This window comes from Panthera tigris, chromosome D2 (genome assembly GCF_018350195.1).
Source record: "Panthera tigris isolate Pti1 chromosome D2, P.tigris_Pti1_mat1.1, whole genome shotgun sequence".
Taxonomy (NCBI): domain Eukaryota; kingdom Metazoa; phylum Chordata; class Mammalia; order Carnivora; family Felidae; genus Panthera; species Panthera tigris.
In genome coordinates, this window is record NC_056670.1 from 16,284,549 (window position 1) to 16,304,320 (window position 19,772).

Consider the following 19,772-nt stretch of genomic DNA (forward strand, 5'->3'; position numbering starts at 1 on the left):
AATACACAGGGGAAAAATAGAAAACAATAGCATGACAGTAGACTTATGCTCAAACATATTAATAACTCTACTAAATATAAATGAATTAAAGATTCCCGTTAAAGGAGGAAATTATCAGTCTGGATAAAGAAGCAAGATCAAACGCTAGTATGTTTCCAGGAGACCCACTTGAAACCTAAAGACATAGGTTAAAATTAATGAAAAAAGATACATCATGCTAACACTAGTCATAAAAAAAACCGAAGTAACTATATTCCTGCCAGACAGACCTCAGGAAAAAAAAAAGTATTATAAGTAAAGAGGAATAGTTCATAATAATAAAGTGGGTACGTAAACAATCCTAAATGTATATGCTTCTGATAGAGGATGAAAATACTTGAAGTATCAAAGTACTTAAACAATGAAGCACTGAAATATATAATTTGATAGAACTGAGAAGAGAAACAGACAAAGCCAACATACTCGTTAGAGATTCCAACAAACTTCTCTCAATAACTGATAGGTCAAGTAGACATTAAATCAGTAAGGATAATGATTTGAACACTATCAACCAGAGTCACTTAATCAACATTTATAGAACACTATACCCAATAATTGCAAAATTTACATTCTTCTCATGTGCACATAGAACTATAGATAAACTATAGGTTGGTCCATAAAGTAAGACTCAAAAATTTCAAAGAAGATTAAATCATACCAGGAATGTTTTTGAAACACAACAAAATTAAATTAGAAAGCAGTAACATAAAGATATCTGGGAAATACTCAAACACTTGGAAAGTAAGCAATCTATGTCCAAGTAACTCACAGAGCAAGAATAAATTACAAGGAAAATTAGAAATTTGAATGATAATGAAGACTTAATAAATTTGCGGGCCTGACTGAAGTCATGCTTAGAGGGAAATTTATAGTTTTAGAATAGAAGATTTAAAACCATTGATGTACGTGTCAACCTTATGAAGGTAAAAAAGAAGGGCAAATAAAACCCAAAGTAACTAGAAATAAGGAATAATAAAGCTAGGAATGGAAATCAATGAGATATAAAATGGAGAAACAGTAGAGAAAATTAATAAAAGCAAAAAATTGGTTTTTTTTATTTTTTTAATGTTTATTTATTATTCAGACACAGAGAGAGACAGAGCATGAGCAGGGGAGGGGCAGAGAGAGAGGGAGACACAAAATCTGAAGCAGGCTTCAGGCTCTGAGCTGTCAGCATAGAGCCCGACGCAGGGCTCAAACTCACCAACTGCGAGATCATGACCTGAGCCGAAGTCAGACGCTTAACCAACTGAGCCACCCGGGGGGCCCCCCAAAAATTGGTTTTTTATAAGATCAGTAAAACTGTTAAAACTCTAGACTGATAGAGCATAAATTAAAGCAAACACAAGTTACCAGGTATGCCATCAAGAAAAAAAAAGAGTAGACACATTACTATAGATCCTAGAGATATTAAAAGAATAATAAGGATATATTATGAACATCTTTTTATGCCAACAAATTCAACAGTTTAGATGAAATAGAAAAGTTCTTCAAAGGTGCAAATTATCAAAATTATATATACACATATATCTATTAAAGAAAGTGAATTTATAATTTAAAGCATTCTTTCAAGAACTCCAAAGTCAAGTGACTTTACTCTTAAATATTATCAAACATTTAAGGAAGAAAAAAATACCACTTTCACACATACTTTCAGAAAATTTCAGGAGAAAGGAATGCATCTCAAATAATTTTATGAGGGCAGCATAACACTGATCTAACACTCATTATTAATGTAGTCAAATAGTAAGCAAACCACATCCAGCAATTTGTAAAAAGTATAATATTTCATGATCAACTATGGTTTAGGCAGGAAAAAAGTGTTATTTAAACATTTGAAAATCATCAGTGTAATTAACCACATTAACATAATAAAGGAAGAAAACAGATGAAATGGACTTCATCAAAATTAGAAACTTTAACTCATCAAAAGACACATTGTGAAAATGAGCAGGAGAAAATTCCTGATGCAGTCAGCGGGTGCCTCTGTGTGCAAGGGAAGATGGCTGAGCAGGTGCCCAAGTCAGTGCTGTTCCTGTGTCTGGGTAACATCTGTCAATCACTCATCACAAGAGCAGTTTTGAGAAAACTTGTAACTGATCAAAACATTTAAAATAATTGGAGGGCAGACAGCGCAACAACATCCACGCATGAAACAGAAAACCCTCCCGATTATCAAGGGCAGAATTGCATGAAGGAGCATGGTACTCCCACGAATCACATTGTCCAGGTGGGTTACCAAGAAGACTTTGCCACATTAGATTATACACTATGTACGGATGAAAGCAATCTGAGAGATTTGACTAGAAAAAGTAAACAAACTAAAACCTGCAAAGCTAAAATTGAACCACTTGGGAGCTATTATCCAAGAAAGCAACTTATTATTGGAGATCCCTATTATGCGAGTGACTCCGGCTTCAGGATATCTCCCAGCAGCATGGAAGGTGCTGCAGGGCCTGCTTAGAGGAGGTTCAAAGACACTGCATCCATTCCTGGCTGCAGCCAGCGGGGCTAGTCCCCACAGCCTCGGCATCTCTCAGTCAATGTGTCAAAGCGCGGTAACATTCCATAGCTCGAGGCCACCGCTGTTTCTTTGCTTGACTTGCTCCTTCTTAACTTAAAAAATAATTATAGACGAAAATCAATTGCTGTGTTTGGCAGAAGAATGAATGAAGAGTTTTGATTCACGTGGTTTATGGGGTAAAGTGTCCTTAGGTTAGTTGAACCTACCACTTTCCTCCAGTTACAAAAATTATGGAACAAACAAAATAGAGCAGGATGAAATAAGCATTACTTTCAGACCCAGATCAAAATCCGAGCCCACTGAGGCTTGTAAGTCATCTGCCCTACCTCTTCCCTAAGTGTGGACGGCTTGATGAGGATGAAAACCCCCTGTTCTCCCACAGTGCCTCCTTATACCAGAGCCCTTCACCATCCACAGGAGCGCACAACCTAGATGAAAAGTGTTAATTTACACACGCTCATCATACACACTTGCGTACTTAAAAGAAAAGAAGGGCGCCTGGGTGGCTCAGTCAGTTAAACGTCAGACTTCGGCTGAGGTCACAATCTCGTGTTTAGGGAGTTCGGGCCCCATGTCAGGCTCTGTGCTAACAGCTCAGAGCCTGGGGCCTGCTTCAGATTCTATGTCTCCCTCTCCGTCTCTACCCCTCCCCCGCTCACACTCTGTTTCTCTCTCTCTCAAAAATAAACATTAAAAAATTTTTTAAAGAAAACAGAAAAATATTTGTGGAATTAATCTTAAGCACCTTTAATACTTCCTAGGTTTTGTTTATTTAGTTTATTTTATAAGGAAGTAGGCTTATTTGCTCCCATGTGAACCACTTTGTCCCTGGAAATTTAATCTGATCCAGAAAGACACTTATACGCTGGTTTATCTCACGGTCAGTGTGCAAAACGTGTCATTTTCTTATGTGCATGTGTAACCCAAATGTCAAAAATAAATTAGCTTAGGAGGGAAGAAAGTAATTACAAAGTTAGAAAAAGCTCTTTTATGTTGGAATACTTAAATATTGACATGTTAATGAGCATTCATCAGTGCTTAATTTACAGGCAAATATAGGTCATTTCTGTGCACTGTGAGATAATTAATCTAAAACTCACATAGATACATGTCAGAAAAGATTGTTTTCAAAATAAACCGGAGAAATTATGAAAATACAGATTTTTTTTTTAAAAAAAGCAATGAACAAGAAAGCTCTCCAAATAGGAGAAAATATCCGTAGTAAATATACCTGGCAAAAGACTTGATTGCAAAATACTTAATAGGTCCTCTACAACTTAATAGCTGCAAGAGAACCCAACAACAAACTGGCCAAAATATTTGAAGAGGAACTTCACAAAGAAAAATATGTGAATGGATGGGGCACCTGGGTGGCTCAGTCGGTTACGCATCTGACTTCAGCCGATATCATGATCTTCATGGTCTGTGGGTTTGAGCCCCACGTCAGGCTCTGTGCTGTCGGCTCAGAGCCTGGAGCCTGCTCAGGATTCTGTGTCTCCCTCTCTCTCTCTGCCCCTCACCTGCTCATGCTCTTTGTCTTTCTCTCAAAAATGAATAAACATTAAAAAAAGTTTTAAAAAAAAAATATGTGAATGGTTAATACACACGTGAAAAAAATCCTTAACCATTAGTTACCAGTACATAGCCACTAAAATGGCTAAAACAAACAGGACAGACAACATTTAATGTTGATGATGATATAGGACACTCTACAACAGTGTTCGAAGAGATATAAAATGGTACAATTTTGGAAGTTTCTCCTAAAGTTGAATGCATGCTTACACTACAACCCAGTAATTACACTTTCAGTAATAACCCAAAGTAAAATGAAAACACAGAAAGACTTATGACAAGAATATTCATAGAAGCTTAAGTCATATTAGTCAAAAACTAGAAATAACCCCAATGTCCATTAGCAGGAAAGGGAATAAACAAATTGTAGTGCATTTATATAATGAAATACTACTTAGTAATAAAAATGAAATAAACTACTGACACCACAACACCACGGATGAATGTCAACCACATGCTGAATAAAAGGTGACAGACAGAAAAGAATGTATACAGTATCATTCCATTTTTCTAGAGTTTCCAGAATAGGCAATATTCACCTACAGTGACAGAAATGAGACTGATATTTGTCTGACCAGAGACTGGGAGGCGTTAACTACAAAGGATACTTTGGGTGGGGGAGACTCTATAGCTTTACAGGGTGTAAATTATATGGATATATATATTTCTCAAAACTCATCAAACCGCACGCTTCAGATTTGTGCATTTCACTGCGTGTAGATTATATATAAAGCAAAATTACACATAATATATATTTATAATTATATATACATATTATATAATATATATGTTAATAATTTGCTTATATAAAGCAAAATTTTAATTATGGCTTTAATTCAGCATTTCAATATGTTAAATGAAATACATATATAAAGGAATTAAAGAAAATAGCCTTAATCATTTTTTTAAAATTTTTTTTAATGTTTATTTTTGAGACAGAGAGAGACAGAGCATGAACGGGGGAGGGTCAGAGAGAGGGAGACACAGAATCTGAAACAGGCTCCAGGCTCCGAGCTGTCAGCACAGAGCCCGACGCGGGGCTTGAACTCACGGACCGCGAGATCATGACCTGAGCTGAAGTCAGCTGCCCAACCGACTGAGCCACCCAGGCGCCCCCTTAATCATTTTTTTAATGTTTATTTATTTTTTGAGAGACAGAGAGACAGACAGACAGAGCATGAGTGGGGAAAAGACAGAGAGAAAGGGAGACACAGAATTCAAAGCAGGCTCCAGGCTCTGAGCTGTCAGCACAGAGTCTGACGCAGGGCTTGAACTCACGAACTGGGAGATCATGACCTGAATCAGACGCTCAACCGACTGAGCCACCCAGGCACCTCAACAGCCTTAATCTAATAGCGTCTCTATCATAATTACAAACATCATACGTAATAGTCTAACCTTAGAATTCTACCTTCTAATATCAGATAAAACACAAGGACATTAGGTATCACTGCATCTATACAAAATAAGACAAGTGAGGGAATCAATGAAAAGAATAAAGAATGGAAAGAAAGAATGGAAACAAAATGCTATTACCTACAAAGGATATGATTCCTCCATAGAAAATCAAAGAGAATCTATAAAAAACCAAAACAATTCCAGCAAAGTTGCTGGAAACAAGGTCATATGAAACACAGTGTAAAACAACAAAAACTGATGAGAGAGGGGTTTTTTTGTTTTTTAATTTAAAAAAAAAATTTTAAGTAGGCTCCACACCCAATGTGGGGCTTGAACTCATGACCTGAAAGAGTCACACGCTCTACTAACTGAGTCAGCCAAATGCCCCTGGTTTTGTTTTGTTTCGTTTTAGTTAGCATTTGTGATAGAAAAAAAAAAAATCTGAACTGTACATAGGATAAATTTAATAACAACAACCAAACTGTATAAATAAGGAACACTATAATTGTAGTCGTGAAATGTTCATGAATGGGAAGGTCAATAATATACATCTGGCCCTCCTCTCAAACACTTAATATACAAGTTCAATGCAATCCAATTAAAATCTGACAAGTTGATCCTAAAGGGCGATGAATAACAATGACAACTTTGAAGACAAAGGACGATTAGTCCTATATGGGCAGAGATGGAGGGGGCCGAGAGGTGGAGGGAGTTATGTCCTACCACATACCAAAACGTACAATAAATCATAAAGCCATAGCAATTAAACAGTGTGGTTAGTGAAGGGAAGGACAAACAGATCAATCGAATAGTATAATGACCTATAAGTAGACGCAGGCACACACAAGCGGCACACACATCAATGAGATCATGATGCCACTGAGTATTCAAACGTAAAAAGGCAAGATTAGGTCCCTACTTCATGCCAAACACAACAATAAATCCCACATGTAAATAAAAAACTATATTTAAAAAAAAGTAAAGGTATAGAGCAAAACTTTACAAATTGGAAGAAAATAGGGAAGATACTGACACAAACTGGCAAGAACTTCTTAAACAAGAAATGGGATGGGGCGCCTGGGTGGCTCAGTCTGATTTCGGCTCAGGTCATGATCTCACGGTTCGTGAGTTTAAGCCCCTCGTCAGGCTCTGTGCTGACATCTCAGAGCCTAGAGCCTGCTTCAGACTGTGTGTCTTCCTCTCTCTCTGCCCCTTCCTTGTTCACACTGTGTCTCTCTGTCTCTCTCTCTCTCTCAAAAATAAATAAACATTTTTAAAAAATAAAAAAAAGAAATAGGAAGAACAAACAATAAAGGAAAAGTTAGAGTCATCTAATTTAAAATTTAAAACTCTGTATGACAAAGACACAGAGGGGGACAAAAACAAAACAAAACAGACCATCCACAATGTAGGATACGGGACATTAGTGTATTTGTCATTTTTCCTTCATTTAAAAAAACTGAAAAAATTAAAACAGAGGTTGATGTGAACCAAAGGCGGTAACATTTTGACACAAATGGGTGCCCGCTACACGTGTGAAATCTCTATGGACGAGACAGAGGTTCACAGTTTCCCATTCTCCCTCTGCATCCTGACTGACCCTGGAGCCTCCCTGGGGGACCCCAAGCCATGTCATGGCCTCCAGATCCGTGAGTCACAAACTACCTTTTCCATGGCAGTTGCCTCCCAAATCTGTTGCCCTGACCCCACCTCAACTTTTCTATTAATGCACTCTATTTTAAGACTGTGGAAGGACAGGTTTCCCCGAGCCAGTGGACAGGGAAAGGCAGCTGAGAGATGCCGTGTGAGCGTCCCCGCCCTTCAGCTTCCAGAAGGCTTCAGAGGAGCTGTCAAACAGATGGTGGGGGCTGAATGCACCACACTTAATCCCTCTCTTTGTCACGGGAGGAAATGTGACATAGCTTCAGCTATTAAAAAAAATTAAGAATGCTGAACACAACACCCAAAGGAAAAGAATAAAAAACACATTCAGTGTGGAGAGAGAACGTGCTCGCAGGTGGAATTATCAGTAAATAGGAGATTCGTCTGAAATCACCAGGATATAGTGTCGTTTTTAAACTTTTTTTTTATTATGGTAAAGCGTGTAGCATAAAATGGACCATTTTGCCCATTTCCAAGTGTACAGTTCAGTGGCATTAAGAACATTTACGATGTTGTGCAACCATCACCCCCATCTGTCCCCAAACTTTTCATCTTCCCAAATCGAAATCCTGCCCCATTAAACACGAACTCCTTATTGCCCCCTCTCCAGCCCCTGGGAACTGCCATTCTACCTCCTGTCTGTATGAATTTGACTATTCTAGTTATGTCATGAAAGTGGAATTGTACAGAGTGTCATTTTTAAGGAGTTCCACATACTCCATGTTATTGTTTAAAAAATAAAAAAAAGCACAATTGATGTGGCTTCTTCTCTCCTTGGCTTTTGCTTTGTGAAAGTGGACTGATTTGTGCCTGATGAACGCTGTATAGACAATGCCCTATTCTGTGTACCCTTTGTACCGAATTTCATAGGGACTTTGTGGAAAAAGAACTTGCCCTTGCTATGTTGCAGCTCGCCCAAGATCAGAGCCATCAGAGGTACAGCTATCACCCCGTGTACAGAGTTAAAATATGCCTGGTTTGTATTAAAGCTCTGTACCGTTAAGAGCAACCCATACAACGTAATGGTACTCCTTAAAAATTCTATGAGAGGAAATCAAATTTTTAGCAAAGCAGTCCCTAAGCAAATTCTGGAGTCTAGGAGAAACAATTTCTCATAATAACAGTTCCAAAAACCAAAAGCACTAGAATAATAAATATGGAACAAGCCACAGCTCCCTTTAGCATTAGCCAATTTCAGTCTTGTGAACACAACCTGAATTATGGACGATGTGTAATACACTCTTCTAAAATGGTTTCAGGGAGGTAATTTTCAGAAGGCGCTCCCAGTAACATCTTCTAGTATAACCCCTATTTGCTTTACAGACTTACTAAGGGCAGTAGACGGGAAGAAAGATGGACGAAAGAGGTAAAACGACACAGAATGAAACAGGTTTGTGTGTGGTGAGAGAATCTCCAGGCAGAGCACTAGAAATCCAGTGCTGTAGCTCTGTCACCTCCCCCGTGTGCTCAGCCACGCCCTTCACCTTGAAGGGCCTCCATACCCTCACCTGTAAAGCAGGGAAGGGTGCCCCTAAGATTTCAGAGACTGGTGACCTTTCTACCTAAAAGGAAAACTCATCACTCCTGCACCAACACATTGCCTACCATTCTTTAACAAGCAGGGACTTGTGACGTTTTACCACACAAACAACGATTTGCAGATGGTACCCTACATACAAAATGGTTTTGCTCTCTGGCTTTGGGTTCACATCTGCCTCTTTCTTCCCCTCAATTTGGTATGTCTCTCTGTACTTACAAATATTCCCAAGCGTTGCCCAGGTTTCCGCCCCACTCTTGATGGCAGGTACCCCACACTCCAAACAAGGATGGCTTGTCCTGCCCAGGCACCCATGCCGTCCCACCTGGCACATGAGGACACAGAGCCTGAGAAAGGCAAAACAGCCACCACGGGCAGATCCAGAACTCTGAACCCTTGCAGACAACTCAGGTGCTTTCCAGCTGGAGCCTGGAGGCCTCTACTTACTGAAGTCCACAAAATCTGCCAGCTGACAGTTCCTACTTCTGCAGGGAGAGTACTCAGGATACCAGGAACATGGCCCTGGGACTCTGAGAGCCAGGGTGAAGACGGCTCTCATGTCCAGAAATATGGGGCTGCCCGGCCTCCCCAGAGGATTCCATACCGGGATGCAAGGCTACAGGGTTGCAGCAAGCTGGTCCTGGCTGGAGTTCTGTTTTCCAAACCACAACTCATCACACAGGCAGACCAGGGAAGAAGAGAACAATCTCAAGGCCCTGGAGTGAGCCGCCCAGGGTCAGGGTGCACAGCAGCCCAGTAGAGTTGGGGGAGTCGGGAGGACACTCTTCTCCAGGCTCCCTGGGCCAAGGCAAGGCTGCCTCTGTGTGGACTGTCACGTCCCCATGAGAGAGACTTCTGGGTTTCTCTCATCTCCTTCTTCCGCTGGGGATCTGCTCTGGCTGCCACTTGCCTCACCTGTTCGAGCATCCACGCCTTCCCCATCCATGGCCACCTCCACGTGCCTGGGAGCCGAGGACCGGCACACCTAGCCTCTGCAGATGCTTTTCTCTAGGTGCTCCTAGACCCATCCCCGTCCACTCTCAGACCTCATCCGTTGCCACAGTTCCTCTCCTTTTGGCAATATACTCTCCTATCCTGACAATATACAAAGGATGAAGACTGTAAAATCACCACACGGACCAATCACCCAGTTTATAAAGGGAAATTTTACCGAAACTGTTAAAGACCCTCAAATTACATTGTACACACTGCCTGCTCCAGAGGTGATGATTTTTAAGTGTTTATCGTTCCCATGCATGGATTTATCCTTTCCCTTGCTATGTATGTATCCTTAAAACATAGAATGTTGTTTTCCAGGTTTTCAAATAAATAGTTGGTATTGTACTATATGCATTCTTCTGGAACTTGCTTGTCTCGCCGAGATTATGTATATGAGATCTGTCCACATTGATATGCATAGCTATAGCCCACTCGCTTTCACCGCTGTCTAGCATTTGGTCATGTATGTAAGTCACTTATTCATGAAAGAAATACTCCAACTAGAGAGGAAGAAGTAGTCCACCTTTACATATAACGGATCCCAAAATGAAAATGGAACAGATGACAGTTGTCAAGCCCTGATTTGTTTTCCCTACTCCTTCACGTTGATTTGATATCCATGATTAATTTAAATGCTGACGAAATTCCATTATGTTCATTTCTAGAGAGATTACTTCCACATAATCCCATGTTTTAAATAATAGCAATAGGTATTTCTATTACCACACAGAAACACCAGAGTAACGGCCAGGTCCCAACTAGCTGATCCTGTAGATTTAATGGCATAACTCCTAACAGACACATTTGAGAGAGAAGCTTGGTGAGAAGGATTACATATCCAGCTAAAGATGCACCAGGACTCAGATAGTCTACAGAACTCTTTACATGAATGGAGCAAATCCATCTGTCAATGAATGCAATAACTGAGTCTGGCACCTTATGTTCATCTTTCCATCATCAAATGGAAAAGAAACAGTGAACCCTAGATAATCTCCTCGGTGCCAGAGAGAACTTGGGTTGGCAAGTGACGAAAAGGAGGTACTAAGAAAAATGGGGAAAATGGCAGCCACGGGAGAAGCCAACACTTTGAAGAAACGGTTGGTCCATCTGTCTTCAAGAGTTGCTTCAAGAAGGAACCAGCTGTCTGAGTCTGGGGAAAGTCGAATGAGAACTTGCATTTAAAATAAAATCGTATTCGAAAGCAGACAGGTCTGTTCTGTTTTGCTTGTTTCCAAATCACGACCGAAGTCTTCATCCTGTTTTATTGGCTTCTCGGGCTGAGTGCTGGGTATTTTAGATCATTTTGCAAAATTTAGCTGAGAGGAATAAATTGCCAAAAAAAAAAAAAAAAAACTTGAGAAATCTATATTATTTGTATTCCATAAGACACATGTCTGGAAATAATACACGCAAACTTGGACGGACCCAACTGCCATATTTAGCGCCTGGAGAAGAAAGAGAAAGAAAAGGACATTTTGGTTGTCTTCGTGTTTGTATTCTTTTCTTGAAAACTCAGACACACCTTTCCTTCACGAAGGTTCTTTCCGTGACAACTAATGTCACCTGGAACCTTAAGCTCACAGAACCCACCCAAGGATTTTGAAGGCTAACCACAAGTCAGCTATAAAGAGGGAGTCTTGCCGGTGTTGTTTGATGAGGGGATTGCTCATTGCGCTGAGGGAGTACTAGTCCCTTGACATCACTGTCTTGCTTCCTCTGATTCCACACAAGATCCCTACACTTCCCGCCCCTGCTTTTTCCTCCACCTTACACACCGCCGCCTCAGACTGGGTCAGAAAGAGAAGTCCTCAGAGACTCATTCATTTGTATATCAACTTACTCAAGAAAGATCCAGAAAATGGTGAAACAGCCCACATACCAGACCAGCCACACGCAGTAGCATGAGAAGGCACTCGTTCAGGTTTTGAAAGAAGGGAGCCTAGAAAAATCCTGTCTTCAGCTGTTTCTCTTCCCCGCCAGCTTGCTCTGGACAGGCTGTATCAGGCTTGGGTATTTGGCCTCCATTTTCAGACAAACAAAAATTATACCAGGAGACTGCAGACATGTACTCTCCTTCCCTCGGTTTTGTCTCAAAAGTTCAAAGTGTTAAAAATATAAACTATGATTCAGCTTTTAAAACTTCTGTGCTCCTGTCATAATAACGGCGGGCCAGACGTGAGGGGGCAAGAGAGAAAATCCAATTAATCCTACCCCCGTGGGCAAACAACCTTATCAGACATTTTCCTTCAGCCCCAGCAGAAGTTTTGCATGAAAGATCCCACCTGTCAGTTTTTCGTTTGATTCAGCACAAAATCTCTGAGGCAGCGTTTTTACTTTAACTCGGAGGTAAGTTTTATTAAAAATGCCTGTTACAGCCAGCTGGTGTCAAACCGTTGGTTTGCTAACTAGGCATCAATGGAAGAGCCTGCAATTCTGTCTGTTTGATGAAGACGAGAGCTTCAAACTATTAATGCCACCCCTAAAGCTGGTCTGCCATGGGCCAGGTGAGCCACAGGAGACGGGCGATTCGGAGAGAGATGGGGGGGGGGAGCCTCCCTTTCACTTCCCTCTCCAGTCACAAATTTGTGTCTTAAGTGCACTCTTCCCCCCATCCTGCACTGGTTGCTTTTGTAAAACTGGATCACGCAAAGACACATCCCAGAATCACATTCCGGTTTTCCTGATATCATATTTGTGACATTAGCATAACATATGCTATCAAACACCAACAACGTACGTGTCAGACAAAAACGCTCCAGAAGAGACTCAGGTTCTCCACACCGGGAGGGTATTTGCACACCAGCCAGACCATCGGACCCAGAGAACCCGTCAAGCCAGACATCAGCGTGCTCAGTGGGTGGCGGGGGGAACGGTGGGTGTGAGACGCAGCTCCCCAACCCCAGAGGGCAGTGTATTCCTCACCTGTCGAAGCTCAGATGCTGAGCCCAGGGCTGTCCTTCCCCTGCCACCCGCCCTAGACCAGGGACCCTCAGAATGTTACACGTTAGGTCGCCTAGTGTTGTCATTTATTGGTCCAACCCTCCGCCTTTGGCTTTTCTGAAGCTGTTTCATGACAGGAGGGCCAGGAGCTGGTATCAGCAACAGTTTCAGTCCCTGGGCTCGGACAGCATGGTAAAGACCAGATGGATCTTAATGGAAGAGCATTAGATCCAGAGCCATTAACCTCAGATCCATGTTCTGGCTTTCCATACACTTTTTCTTTTAATGCATATTTATTTATTTTGAGAGAGAGACACAGCAGGAGCCAGGCAGCAGCAGCAGCAAAGAGAGGGGGACACAGAATCCCAAGCAGGCTCCGTGCTGTCAGTGCAGAGCCCGATGTGGGGTTCATACCCATGAACTGTGAGATCATGATCTAAGCTGAAATCAAGAGTTGGATGCTTAGCCAACTGAGCCACGCAGGTGCCCCACCACACACTCTTCTTTTTAACAAGTGTGAGCCTTGCTTTCCTCTCCTTACAGTGCAGGTGTTAATAGTGAGCATCTCGTCTGCTGAAGGCATCTGATGTTTTTGACTAGACACTTTGAGAGCAAGCTTCCCCAAACACCCGACGCCCTCTGGTTTGGGTTCATATTTCCTCTGTAGTAAGAACACCCTCCTATTTTCTGGTGCTCTCAGGTGAAGCCTGTGGAATTCTGCAATTCACAAGCAAAGTCACCAAACTTGAACTTGTCACATTTCCTGCGAACTGGCGATCTTCCTCTATCCTTCCCCTCAGTCAGTGGCACCATCACTGACTGGAAGGCTAGAAAGTGGGACTCATAGTGCAGTCCTTACCCTGTCCGCTCCCAGGAATCCATCATACAGCCTGCTGATTGTCCTTCCCTGGTGTCCACACTCGCCTCTCTCCTGCCCTAAGACTTGCGTCCAGAGGGCGCTCTCTGCCTGCACCCTTGGCCGCTCTACCCTGCACACGGCTGCCGAGTGCTCTAAGTCCGAGGACGTGACCCCCTTAAAATCAGTAGTGGCCCTGCATGGCCTCCAGCAGAAAGTTCCAGCTCTTTGGCTTGGCACTCCTCTTTCGGGACCTGGCCCCCGGGCCCCCGGCCCCCGCATGCCTCCCCTCTGACCCACCCCGTATCTACTCACACCATGCTCACCATGGGCTCTGCGTGATGGCCCATGCTACCACTGACCTACAACGATGTGAGCTCCCCAGGGGCAGGGGGTACAGCGGGGATGTGGGGGTTTTTTGTTGTTGTTCGTTGTTCTGTTCCTGAACCTAGCACGGTGTCTAGAGCAGAACCCTAATGAACACTTGAAAGAATGCATGAATGGTCACTCGAGACTCCGAGTAAGCAGCCTCTTGTCTTGGGAGCATCTCTTGGTTCCTCTTCTTAATCGCAACAACCAAATGTGTAATCCTTCATTTGAGTGTCTCTTTCTGCCCCGTTGTCCTGCAGACACCTGTCTTATAGCATCTGCCACTCAGTTCTGATTGCCCAGTTTGCTGCATATGCTGAGCACTATGTTAGAGGCCTCGTGAGAGAAGAACTGTCTTATGTTTGCTCTTGTGTTCTCTCTCTGTCTCTCCCTCTCCCTCTCTCCCCCTCTCTTTCTCCCCCTTACCTGGTTCTCTCTTCTCCTGCACATCTGATACAACCAGGTGGCGGGCCCTGTACCCCGTGTGTTATGAGCATCTCAGAAGGCAGGCCCATCGTTGGGCTCAGTGACAAATACATAATATGCTAGCCATACATTTTAGGCCGTTTCACACCCACACCGAGATAAGGAATCATTTTTCCTGGCTAACCCACGGGCCCGGTGTTACCAAGGACATGCGCAGACGCACCCCATCCGTTCAGTTCCATGGTGGGAATCTGATGGGGGACGAGGACTCTGGCTTCCTCTCCCAGAAACATAAAATCACCTCACTGTGTAGACGACAAATAAGTACAACTTACAACATGCGGACACTATAATGAGATAGGACATGACAGACTACATTTCCCATTCAACGTGTTTGTTTGTTCGAGCGACGTCTGAAGGGTTTGTGCCAGAAGAGAGACAGACTGACCGCTGAGGGCAAGGGGAAACAGCTGCTCCAAGGTAAAGACCAGGAAAATCAAACACATTTTCTCTGTAAGATCCAAATCCGGTTCCAGTCGAGTCCGCCTCTCTCCGTTTCGTGGACAAATGGGGGGATTCTGGGGATCGCTCAGTTTGAGAGGGTGGGACCATCACCATGTGCTTATTTATCTGGTCCTTTCTCATGGCCCCAGGAGTATTTAGAGACCGTCTCTTTCCCAGCTGTCGGGACCCTAACCTACGAGCTCTGCAAATAAGTCAGCGGGAATAGTACATTCACCCAAAAGGCAACAATTACAAATCCCTGTGCCAATATTTGCTCTGTCCCGCTGAATTGTATTTGTAGAACCTGAGAGAAGAGCAAAGTCTCCTGTGTCTGCTGTGGCCCAAGCTGGCAGTGGGAAGGAGAAGAAGGAGCCACGGGTGTGGGGGGCAGGTGCTGAGTCTCCACTGGCCTAGCATGTGACCTCCAGCTTCCTCATCATCTCAATGAGACCTCATTTGAAAAACCGCCCTGAAACTAAGATATCATAAAATTGAATTGGCTCTTCTCACTATTCTCATCCCAGGCACCTTTCCTCCCCGATGCTGCTGTGAGGACACAGTATTACTTGTCCACTGGACTCCTGAGTCCGGGCCTCCATGTCTAATTGCCTCCTTGATTCCCACTCAGATGCCCCTAATGCACCCCAAATCAACATGTCCCAAACCAGAACTAAGACCCACACCTGCCTATCCCTGGTCCTTTGTTCAGAAAACACTGGCCATCTAACCAGTCACACAAGGCAACAAGTTCAGGTCCTTCTTGGTGCCTCTCCTTACTCCTTCGCCCAACGCAAGAGATGCCCCCTTATCCACAGGGGTTCTTAGACCCCCACTGGATGCCTGAAACCACAGATGGTCCCGAACCCAATACATACATACGTGTATGATAAAGTTTACTTATAAATTAGGCACAGTAACAGGTGAACAATAACTAATAATAAAATAAGAACTATAACAATATACTGTAATAAAAGTTTCGTGAATGTGGTCTCACTATCAAAATACCTTATTGTTCTGCCCTCACCCTTCTTGTGATGATGTGAGGAGATAAAATGCCTACGTGATGGGATGAAGTGAGGTGAATGACGTAGCATTGTGACACAGCATTAAGCTACTACTGATCTTCTTTTTTAATGTTTATTTATTTTTGAGAGAGAGATACAGAGTGTGAGCAGGCTCCAGGCTCTGACATGTCAGCACAGAGCCTGACGTGGGGCTCGAACTCCCGAACCAGGAGATCATGACCTGAGCTGAAGTCAGACGCTTAACCAACTGAGCCACTCAGGTGCCCCCTGACCTTCTGATGATAAGCCAGGAAGAGGATCTTCTGCTTCTGGTTGACCACAGGTAACTGGAAACCATGGAAAGCTAACCGTGGATAAGGGGTAGACTACTGTACAACTCCTGGAACCATCAACGTTTCCCCCACTAGTCTCTCCAGAATCCACATTATTTCTCTCCATCCCAGCTGACTTCACCCTCTCCCCAACTGCCCCCTGATCCACCACTAACAGCCCCCCACCACAGGTCTTCCCAGGAACCCCTGCCTCTCCAGTCTCCTCACGGCAGCCCCTGTGGTCTTTGAAAAGCACAGATCTGGTCATGTCACCGTCTACAGAAAATCTGTGAGAACGTTCACGCACTCCTGGTGGGGGTGCGAATCAGAATGGCCACATTAGAGAACTGCTCAGCACAATCCATTAAAGCTAGACATATGTATATGTATCTGAGGTCCCAGAAATCCCACTGTTAGGAAAACACCCAATGGAAAGGGTAAACAGAATCACCAAGTAGTTCACGGTAGGATATTCTAAACAGCAAAACACAGGAAACTATCCAAACGTCCGTCAACATCACAACTGATAAATAAATTATGTTATGTTCACACAGTACTCTATTGCTACAAGCAGCAAATGGAGGGGTCTCATGTTGTTGAGTGAAGGAAGCCGAACAAAAAATACAATTGTAAACTTTACAATTTTGTAAAGTTCAGAAGTGGGCAAAACTGATCAATGGTCTTACAAGTTATAAAAGGGGGTTCCTTTGGGAGCATACTGGTGGCTGGGAAGGGATCCAGAGAAGCTTCTGGAGTGTTAATGATGTTCTGTCTATTGAGCTGGGTGCTGGTCACATGATGAGTTTGCTGTGAAAAGTCATAAGCTGACCCACCCGGGCACTGTTCTGTATGCACCTGCTTGAACTAAGTGCTTGTTTCCCTTCCAAATGCTTACACTGAAATTCTACCCCCCGATATGATGGCATTAGGAGGTCGGGACATTAAGATTAGATGAGAGCATGAGACTGTAGCCTCGGGAATGGAACTAGTGTCCTCGTAAGAGTCGAGAGAGCACTTGCTGAAGACACGCGAGGACTTGACAGGAAGTCGGTCATCTACAAACAGGAAAAGGGCTCTCATCAGAACTCAACCGTGCTGTCACCCTGATCTTGTACTTCCAGCCTCAAGGACTGTGAAGAATACATTTCTGTTGCTTATAAGCCACCCAGTCTGCAGCTTTTCGTTACAGTAGCCTGAATGCACTAAGGCAGCATGTAAAACTAAACAACACTGACAACTTTTGACCCTTCCTTACATAAAGATCAGAGTCCTAACTTGCTTCAAGAACCTCCTTGCTTTGGTTCCTGCCTACATTTTGAACCCAGGACACCCACTCCTTTCTCCCTGTCTCTGGGCTGCAGCTGTACTGGCCTCATGGATCTCTCTGTCCCGTGAGGCCACCAGCTCCCTCCGGCTTTGGGGTCTTTGCATAGGCTGCTTGCTCAGCCCCTCCCCTCACCTGTAACTTTCTACATATCCTTCAAATCTCAACTCAAACCTCCCTTTCTTAAAGAGATCTCCCCTGGCCCCCAAACCACGGTGCACATGTTGCACTCTTGTACATTCCTTCATGGCACTTGTCCCGGTTTACAGCTACATATTTGTGCCTTTGATCACTGTCTGTCTCCCCGACTAGACTTAAGGTCCGTGCAGTCAGGATGTGTATCTGTCTGTTCATTCTGTATCTGCAGCACCAAGCCCAGCACCCACCTGGCAGTATATGCTCAATAAATATTTATGGGCTGAAAGAGTGAGCCAGCCTAAGGCCCAAGATGGCAGTGTCATTTCTTGGCATCAGACATCTCAAAAACTAGCCCTTCCAACTTCTGAAGTTTCCTTCCTCATGTCTAATTCCTTTCTGCTGCAATTTGAGCTCATTTATGTTCATCTTGCCCTCAGCGAATATAAATTGAGATACTTACCACTGAATCTCCATTCTCCATACACGTTTTCTGACATCTTTGAAGTTAGCTGTGAAGTCACTTTGGATTTTCATCTGTTCAGTCAAAATAAGCTGATCCATGCAGATTACGGGTTCCTATTCTCTAACACAGCTTTTGCTTGACTGTTAACTCAGCCGGACAAACTTACGTGGAGGGAAAAACAGATCTGAACATATATGTTTCACCAAGGATAGAGGACATTTGCATCACACGAGCTCATACAGCATACCTAAAATAATATTAATACCTATCATCCATTGAACACCAACTGGATGAAGATGAGACTCAGAGCACTCAAGTAATGCATGGCAAGTGACCCAGCTACAGAGATCCAGAGGTAGGACTAGAAAACAATCAGCCTAGCTTGAGCGTCTTAACCTTTACTCAGTGAGAATACAGTAATGCTTACTATTTCCCCATCCACTAGTAAACGAGCTATATAAATACAACACTTTGGATCACTGTATCTTGACTTTTCTTTAAACAGTAATGGAGGTAAGTTGTAGTCCCAGAGGACATTAAATTTAGCCATTAAATTCATGATGACCCACGAAGTAGAACATGATCTTATCCCCTTAGTGCTCTGAGCCATAACATAGCTTGTCCATAAGCTGGATCAGGAATACTGTAAATGAAAAAAGACATCTGGCACCACCCAATGAATCCTCCTCTGCCATCAAACCTGTTTTAGTCATCCACCAGAATGGCAGATGTTATAGATCTCTTTTGATTTTGATTTTAATTCCAACACAGTGGTATATAAGTTTGAGATGTAGAATATAGTGATTCATCAATTCCATACATTACTCAGTACTCATCAAGGTGAGTGTCACAGATCTCTTGATGAGGAAGGGCACTCTCATAGTAAACTAAATGCTCCCCTTCTCATTTTTAGTTCTTCACCCATAGGGGAGATTTCCTTGTGACTGTTGACTTTCCCTTTGATCGTGTAGCCCCTAGTCTGCTCTCCCTCCAGAGTGGCCCTTTAGCTGGGTATAAAATTGGTACCTGTTCCATGGCCCCCACTGGCACTATTCTCCATCCAGATAGGATTCCCTAAGCTGTGGGTACAAGTACACTGGCCCCAATCCTCCAAGGCTTCACACTTCACCATTAACAATGGTGGGGGAGGGGGTGGGAAACAAAGGCAGGTGAGAGAGATAAAAGAAGTCCACACCCTAGCTCCTGAGGTAACATCAGTCAGAAAAGAATTCCAGAGTCATGACTCACCAACAAGCTACCTGTGTATTTCTGTCTGGCTTCAGAAACAACCTGTTAGGCCCCCTGAAAACCATAAGCCCTCTAAACGCTCATTTGCTGCACATAATTCTGGATTCTAGAATGCTGAAACCAGTACAGATGTTCAGACACAAAGCTTTCAAACCCAGACAACAGCTGCTCTGGGTCAATGACACTCATACCATTTCTGCAAAAAGCATGGTTGCTTTTCATGACTGCTAGGACAGTTAAGTGTCACATCTATTGCTACATATAGTTAGGAACCTAAGATGCTAAAAGATTTACGAAGTGAAAAGAGGTCTTTCAGGGCATCCTGCAACACACCGGGCGGGGGGGGGGGGGGCGGTGCTCTCAGGGCAGCTGGAAACCAGTGACCCAGCCATTTACATATCTTCCAGTGTTCTTTGCTCTATTCTTTCTCCCCTTTG

The 19,772-nt window shown here is 43.2% G+C and overlaps 1 protein-coding gene and 1 pseudogene across 1 annotated transcript in view; one reads left to right on the forward strand and one right to left on the reverse strand.

The window, feature by feature from the left end:
* The window catches only part of DISC1 (DISC1 scaffold protein), a 355,103-nt gene that overhangs the window by 130,294 nt on the left and 205,037 nt on the right, over positions 1 to 19,772 (reverse strand). The gene's annotated exons all lie outside the window — the stretch shown is intronic.
* Positions 2,039 to 2,601, forward strand: LOC102956777 (annotated as a pseudogene).